At 39.1% G+C, this 8,268-nt stretch overlaps 1 pseudogene; it reads left to right on the top strand.

Moving 5' to 3' along the window:
* Nucleotides 1–4,852: 4,852 nt before the first annotated feature.
* On the top strand, nt 4,853–5,984 carry LOC131190493 (serine/threonine-protein kinase Nek3-like; annotated as a pseudogene).
* The last annotated feature ends 2,284 nt before the right edge of the window (nt 5,985–8,268 follow it).

Raw genomic sequence — 8,268 nt, 5'->3', positions numbered from 1 at the left:
ACCCCCGGCCCTGGCTCTATGCTATTTAGGCACGTTTTTGAGTCTGGGTGCATGGGTGGAAGGTACACATGTGAGCAAAGTGCATGTGTGGAAGGCCGACACGCATGCAAAGCAGGTGCACGTATGCATGGCGAACCAGTAATAACATAATATGAAACCCACCGCTGCTTATGGCCGTTTTTCACTCTTATGACCGTTGCAGTATCCCCATAATCATATGATCAAAATTTGGATGCTTAGCAACCGATTCATATTTATGACAGTTGCAGTGTTCCAGGGTCATGTGATCACTTTTTGTGACTTTCTGACGAGCAAAGTCAATGCAGAAGCCAAATTCGCTTAACAACCATGTTACTAACTTAACAACTGCAGTTATTCATGGAAAAAGGCTGTAAAATGGGGCAAAGCTCACTTAACAACTGTCTCTCTTAATAACAGAAAATTTAGGCTCAATTGAGATTGTACGTTGAAGACCACCTATATTTCTAACATATTAAAGATAAGCTTTCCCAGGAAGAAAAACAGGGAAAAATTTACTCCAATAAGCTTAACTCACAGAATCATCTATTGTAATGTCCTTCCTGTTATTTATTTATTTATTTATTTATTTATTTATTTATCAAATTTATATACCGCCCTATCTCCCGAAGGACTCAGGGCGGTGTACAGGCATTTAAAACACATAAATACAATGTAAGAAATATAAAAACAGTTAAAAAACTTATTCTAAACGCCTATTAATTTAAAATTAAAAATATAAAATAAAAGCCAATTTAAAAACCAGTAATTTAAAATTTAAAATTTAGCTCAGCCCTGCACAATTAAATAAATGTGTTTTAAGCCAGCGGAAGGTCCGAGGTCCGAAGCTGACGAAGACCGGGGTAGTTCATTCCAGAGGGTGGGGGCCCCACAGAGAAGGCCCTTCCTGGGCGCCGCCAGACGACATTGCCGCTTGACGGCACCCTGAGGAGACCCTCTGTGAGAGCGCACGGTCGGTGAGAGATATTCGTAGCAGTAGGCGGTCCCGTAAGTAACCCGGCCCAATGCCATGGAGCGCTTTAAAGGTGGTCACCAGCACCTTGAAGCGCACCCGGAAAGCCACAGGTAGCCAGTGCAGCCTGCGCAGGATGGGTGTTATACGGGAGCCACGGGGGGCTCCATCTATCACCCGCGCAGCCGCATTCTGGACTAACTGCAGCCTCCGGATGCCCTTCAAGGGGAGCCCCATGTAGAGAGCATTGCAGTAATCCAGGCGCGACGTCACGAGTGCGTGAGTGACCGTGCATAGGGCATCCCGGTCCAGAAAGGGGCGCAACTGGCGTACCAGGCGAACCTGGTAGAACGCTCCCCTGGAGACGGCCGTCAAATGATCTTCTAGAGACAGCCGTTCATCCAGGAGGACGCCTAAGTTGCGGACCCTTTCCATCGGGGCCAATGACTCGCCACCGATGGTCAGCCGCGGATTTAGCTGACTGTACCGGGATGCCGGCATCCACAGCCACTCTGTCTTGGAGGGATTGAGCTTGAGCCTATTTCTCCCCATCCAGACCCGTACGGCCTCCAGGCACCGGGACAGCACTTCGAAAGCTTCGTTGGGGTGGTCCGGTGTAGAAAAGTACAGCTGTTAAAGACTACTTCAGCTTTAATTGCAATAATACTAGAGCAACTAATAGATTTAAACTTAATGTCAACCGCTTTAATCTAGATTGCAGAAAATATGACTTCTGTAACAGAATCATCAGTGCTTGGAACACTTTACCTGACTCTGTGGTCTCTTCCCATAATCCTAAAAGCTTTAACCAAAAACTTTCTACTATTGACCTCACCCCATTCCTAAGAGGACCATAAGGGGCGTGCATAAGCGCACAAACGTGCCTACCGTTCCTGTCCTATTGTTTTTCTTTTCTTCTTTCTATATACATATATGCTGATACCTCCTTATATTTACTCATATATGTTTATATACTATATAATCTTTTGTATAATTCCTACATATATTGTTGTGACAAAATAAAATAAATAAATAAATAAATATACAGTATTAGGATATTCTTTTTGTTTTCCAGTCTATCTGTAATTGCGTTACCATCTCTCTGGGGGAAAAATCATAATCATTTAGGCGGGAATAGTGGAGGGGGAAAAAGGAATTAGATCAGAAGGATACACTTATCTGTATTTTTCTTTCTTTTTCGCTTTCAGTGAAAGCTGCTAGGTTTTAGTGACTTGGCTTGGTTCTTGCCATTTTTTTATGATCAAAATTGTGCAATATTAAATTCTGGATAAATTGGAGGTTATTTTGTGTTGCGATATAGCCATATGGACCCCTTTGAGAGATTGCTTACGTGCAAGATTAGCGTGGGAAACCTCAGCTAATTGAATCACGTACAAAAGAAGTAAAGCAGAAACTTGTTTGGTCCCATCAAAGCAGCAGGATGTTTTACCTCTAACGATAGTGTGAAAATAAATCAACAGTTTTGTGATTACATCCCTCTTCCTTCCCCTGATAAGATCTCTATCACAAAGATCTTAGAAGTTCCTCTCACAGTTATGTGAGGATCAATTAGTATGTAAAGTCAGGATGTCACAGGATGTATTGCCATGTTTTCTACGTGATTGATATACAAGATTCTGTTTGATGTGTATGCCTTCTGATGTCATTGTCTTTGATGCAAATGCCTTCCTATAAGAATCCTAATAAAAGAGAGGCTCAAATTCTGTTCTGAGCACTCTCATCCCAAGGAGAACCACGTGTTTGACTCTTGCTTCATGAGAGACCGCCACAATTTTGATCCTGCACACAGATTTATACAAGTACAAAACAGCTGCAGCAGTGGAAAATAAATCCAGGAGATTATTTCTTTCTGTATGTGAGCATGGATGCATCGACCGGCAACAAATTCAAACAACAAAAATGGTGGCGTATAGGTGAATACAATTCATTCTTAAGATGAAAAATGCATTCCTATGGAATATGATGACTTCTGCCAAAATTCTTTTTGTAAAAGGAAATTGGGTAAATTGGTCAAAACACAGGACAACTTCCATTATCAAGTGCAGTATACTTCTGTTGGAAGAAATAACCATCTGATTCAGTTCCAAGTGGAGAGAAAGACACTGAAAACATGGAGGCTGATTGGAAAGATAGTTTATTGATGAACAGGAGCACATGGGTTTGAGGACTGCGTGCGGCTCTCCCAAGCTCTGTTTTCAGTGGCAGAGGGTTGTAGGAGGCTGTTGCAGCTGAAAACAGTGAGGAGCCCATTTTCACTGGCAGAGCACTCAGGCCACCACAGGCACCCCCAACATGACATTGAGCTGGCCATGCACACCCTGGCCATGCCCCCCAACCCCCCAAGTTCAAACACAACCCTGATGCGGCCCTCAATGAAATCGAGTTTGACACCCCTGATCTAGTAGGAGCAAAATTGACTTGGGTGTCACTGAAAAAGCTAAGGAGAACTGGACCTATTTAGCCTTGTACAGAAAGGCTAAAAATCCCAAAACTGTAAAATTGGAAAAGATTTTAGGAAGAAAGCAATGGAAGATACTTTTACACTGTTGCCAAGAAAACAGCACAGCACCTACGGCTATCAGGAATTGCTAGCAGATTGTACCTAGTAGGACCAGGTGCAAGATTATTGAGAAAAGTGTCGGTCTGAATGGGCTGACCTCCCTTAATACAAAAGCTTTCCTTTTGCCAGCTTTTATCAATAGAAAGGGAGTTCCTATACTTAATAATAGGTTGAGGAGATGCAGCTGCCTATTTTTGTGGTGGCTGCATTGTCACATTTCAGCTACTTCTAATGAAAGTGCAGGGAAAATATTATGTCCTCTCCCTTGAGAACATGCTATATTCTTGGCGGTTCTCTTGTTGCATTGATTTTTGTTGTTTTGAGTTTTTTTTTTTTTTTAAAAAAGCATGTCTTTGTATTTTATTTTGGGAACTTCATTTGTGAGAAATTCCAACAAACTCTCATGGCAAAAATTTCATTTTCCTGATGTTCTGAAACTGCTGCCTTTAAAGTTGATTCCAGGGGTGGTACTCACTTACCTTCGCTACCGGTTTGCAAATGTGAGTGTGCGCATACGCTCGCTTTGCTTGTATGTGTCACCTCCACGCATGCGCAGAGCCTTCTGTACATGCGCAGAGGATCAAAAATGTGGCGTGATGATGTCCGGGCAGGTGAGCAGAGCCTCCCACAGCCACTGCTACCAGTTCTCCCAAATTGGATAGAACTGGCTGAATACCACCACTGGTTGATTCTAGAAGTAGGTTTCAGCAGGTTCTGACCAGTTCTAGAGAATCGATAGTGGAAATTTTGAGTAGTTCGGAGAACCAGTAGTAAAAATTCTGACTGGCCCCACCTCCATCTATTCTCTACCTCCCAAGTCCCAGTTGATTGGGAGGAAATGGGGATCTTGCAGTAACCTTCCCCTGGATTGGGGAGGGAACGGAGATTTTACAGTATCCTTCCCCCCCACGCCCACCATGCCACATCCACCAAGCCACACCCACAGAACCGGAGTAAAAAAAATTGAAACCCACCACTGGTTCATTTCCACATATTGTGGGAACACTTCTTGGTTTGTTTGGTTTTTTAATCAGAATGTGCTTCTCTGACTTCCATTAACTAAAGAGAAGAGGCTACCGGAAAGAAAAAAAACTTGAGTTCTAAGGAATAATATTCCTGAAGGAAAACTGCAATCGATTCACCTAAGTAAAAAGAAAATAAAAATTAAGCAAAAATTTAAAACTCCTAATATCGTGGAAGAGAAGGAAATTGTGAAAGGAAATATTGAACCTGCTCAGCTTTCTGAAGACACCTGCAAAAATTAAAGCATTTTGATTATCATGGAGAATTACAATGTACTAATAGTACTTGGAGCAGGATCATTTTGTAGAATTGTCTTAGTCCACCATAAAAGCACAAGACAGAAATATGCAATGAAAGAGATCAAATGTCCTAAGTCTGTCTTCAATATAGAAAAGACCTGGAATAAAGCTATCATATTGGCTAAAATGAATCATCGAAATATTGTGATGTATGCAATCTCTTTTGAAGCTGATGGATTTTGATATATAGTGATGGAATATTGTGGTGGCACAGATCTCCTACAAAACTGTTGGAATACATTATTAGAATGTATTTTTGCGCAACAACTGCAGTAGTATTCAGCTAATAGATAGCAGTATTTACAAGTTTGGATCTATGGTATATACTCTATGTTTGTTTGTTTTAAGTAAAGTTTCCTATTTCCTGTTAGTTAAACAGTTAAGCAGTAAAGCACATGGTGACTGTACTCTTTGTTTGATCTGTGATATAAACAGAATTTCTAAGGAAAAGATTAAATTTCAGAAGGGGAAATTGTTTCCTGAAAATACAATCCTTAAATGATTTGCACAAATGTTTTTGGATGTAAATTATATTTATAAGAAATGTACATTACACAGAGACATCAAATCAGAGAATGTATTTCTCACACAAAATGGGAAAATGAAACTGGGAGACTTTGGATCTGCAGTTCTCCTTAAATGCCCCATGGCATAAGCTTGTTCCTTTGTAGGAACCCCTTACTATGTCCCTCCAGAAATTTGGGAGAATATGCCATACAGCAATAAAAGTGATGTTTGGTCTCTGGGATGTGTTTTATATGAGCTGTCCACCTTAAAACAACCATTTCAGACTAAGATTTGGAAACATCTTCCACTTAAGATATGTCAAGTATACTACAATCAATTTTCATCACACTTGATAAAGCAGATGTTCAAGGTGAATCCCAAGTACTGTCCATCAGCTAGTACAATTCTTGCAAGAAAGTGCCTGGCAAAACGTATTAGACAATTTTCCTTACCAGAGGAGGATGGTACATACAGTATGCAGGAAGTAAGAATAGTTGTCCAGAAAACAGAAGCCATCTCCAAGAGCATCAATGAAATGGAACTGAAGAAAATAAGTGTGGCTCAAAAAGAACTTCATAGATGAAAGTGGGGAAAAGGAAGATCCAGTACAGTGATCAAAATGTTAGAAAATGCACCTTGTTTTTAGAAAAAAAGTACAGAAATGAATACTTGATTGCAAAGAAAATGTATTAATGAATATTGCTATGAGAAGGATTGACTCTGCATTTTTCTCTGTCTACGGGCATACATGATCGTGATCTGCGGAGTGCCAACAGGGAGGTAATACGAGGATGTGGAGGAAAAATTACCCACCATCTTTCTTTGGCCAGAGTTTCAAACAAAGCATTCTTTACAATACTGCTTACAAAAGCATAAGCGGTTCCTGCTGACACTTAAAAGGAGAAGTGTGTGTGTGTTGAGGGGGGTGGAAATGGCATAATGTACTTCAATGAACCTTGATACTCTTAAGTTAATTTAGTTGCAGCCAAAATGAAGGCAGAAGGGTGGGAACTTTTTTTTTTAAAAAAAGTATTCATACAAGGCAGTGCCACAAAAAGCTTTCTAGAATAAAAATAAAAGTACGGTATTGCTGAGAAAAGAGAACTGCTTTATTCAGAAAGGGACCTCTACTTTTAGCAGAGGGGTCCACTGTATCCAACAGACTGCTTGGCTTACCGGAGGGTCTCCAATAATTTGAATCCCATGCAGGCCACCTTGTATCATAAAGCATGTCCAAGCCTTGAATTGTTCTAATTCTTCAGAACAATTTCATCAAAAATAAACAACCCAAAAATATTTGGAAATTTTCTTTAAAACAAACAAAGGTTAATTTTTGATCTTTTTATAATAACTTTATTAGAGTTTCAAACAAAGAAAATAAAAAAACGAACAAAATGAATGTTTACAATAAAATAAATAAATAACGGGATAAAGCCAAAACTTCAAAGAAAAAAAGGAAGAAAAAAGAGCATACAGATATAGCTATAAATACTAAATAACCTTCTGCTCTACAGTTACAACAGAAACTTTCACTTTTGCTTTTTACTATTCTTCCTAAACATCAAAACCATATTTCATAAATTCATTATTTTCTGTTTCACACAAAAAAATCAAAGGGGGTTTCCCAATCAGCATGAAACCTAAGTTAATGTCTTTTCTCAAATCAAATTTAGCTATCTCAGCAAGTTCTACCAACCATTCCTCCATTGTCGGTAGTATCAGGTCTTTCCACTGTTCATTTTTTGTTTCAAATTACAGCAAAAGCTTATATATTTTACCATTAAAATGTTCATCGTTAGTATACAATTCTGTTTCAAACTCAGCCCCTTTAAAATCTTTAAAACATTTTTAAATCTATTTTAAATCTTTCTAGTAATCAAGAATATCCTTCTAATGTCAAGTCTTCTCTTGATTTCATTTTACATTATCTTTGAGAAAATTCTAGCAAGTCACCATAAATTAACCATTTAAGTTTAGTTATCATTTTCCTTCCATAATAAGCTTCTTGCGCTAAAAGCCATAAATGTATTTTTGAACATAACCTAACTTTATATATCTATTCCATATTCTCAATATGGGACATCTGACAAGATGGTTTTTAAAATCTGCATTGATCTTTGCTTTATTATACCATAAATAACCATGTAACTCAAAATTTCAGATCATGTCCTTTCAACTCCAATCATCTTCTATTTTTAAGCATTCCTTAATATGAAGCTTGATTTTTTTTTTTTTTGAATGATCAGAACAGAGACTCAACTGGACGGAGATATGAAGAATTAAAACAGATTAGCAAAAGCCCCTTTCCGCTCCTAATATTCCAGCCAGAAACAAACAGGAATGGATATTGCCTTCATTTGGGGCTTTTTTTTTTAATGCCAACTGTCTTGGGTATATGGAAGAGCTGGACCGTAACTGATTATATTGATCTGAGATGCCTCAAATCAATGAAAAAAGAATGAAAAGGGATGAAAAGGGATCGAAGAATCTCGCCTCAGCCTGAAAACTGGTAAATGGGTAGATTTTAAAGAAACATAATGGAATACATTTAGAATCCATATGGGCCTCTGTCAAAAGCCATTACTGCAATTCAAAGTATAGTTAGGTGCAGAAAGTCAAAGTATTTCCCATAGTATACAAGATGCTAAGGCCTGGGGGGACTTTGAGTGGACTGATGGCAGAAAAGAATCATTCTTTTTCCAGTCTATTGTTCTCCAGATGGAAGTTTGGCTGGCTTGACTAAATGCCAAAGGCGCATGGAATACTGTTACCTTCCCACCAAAGGTGGTCCCTATTTTTCTACTTGCATTTTTTATGTGCTTTCTAACTGCTAGGTTGACAGAAGCTGGAGGAAGTAATGGGAGCTC

The sequence above is a fragment of the Ahaetulla prasina genome, chromosome 2, assembly GCF_028640845.1.
Source record: "Ahaetulla prasina isolate Xishuangbanna chromosome 2, ASM2864084v1, whole genome shotgun sequence".
NCBI classification, from domain to species: domain Eukaryota; kingdom Metazoa; phylum Chordata; class Lepidosauria; order Squamata; family Colubridae; genus Ahaetulla; species Ahaetulla prasina.
The sequence above is the reverse complement of the archived record's forward strand: the minus strand, read 5'-3'. Positions and strand labels throughout refer to the sequence as shown.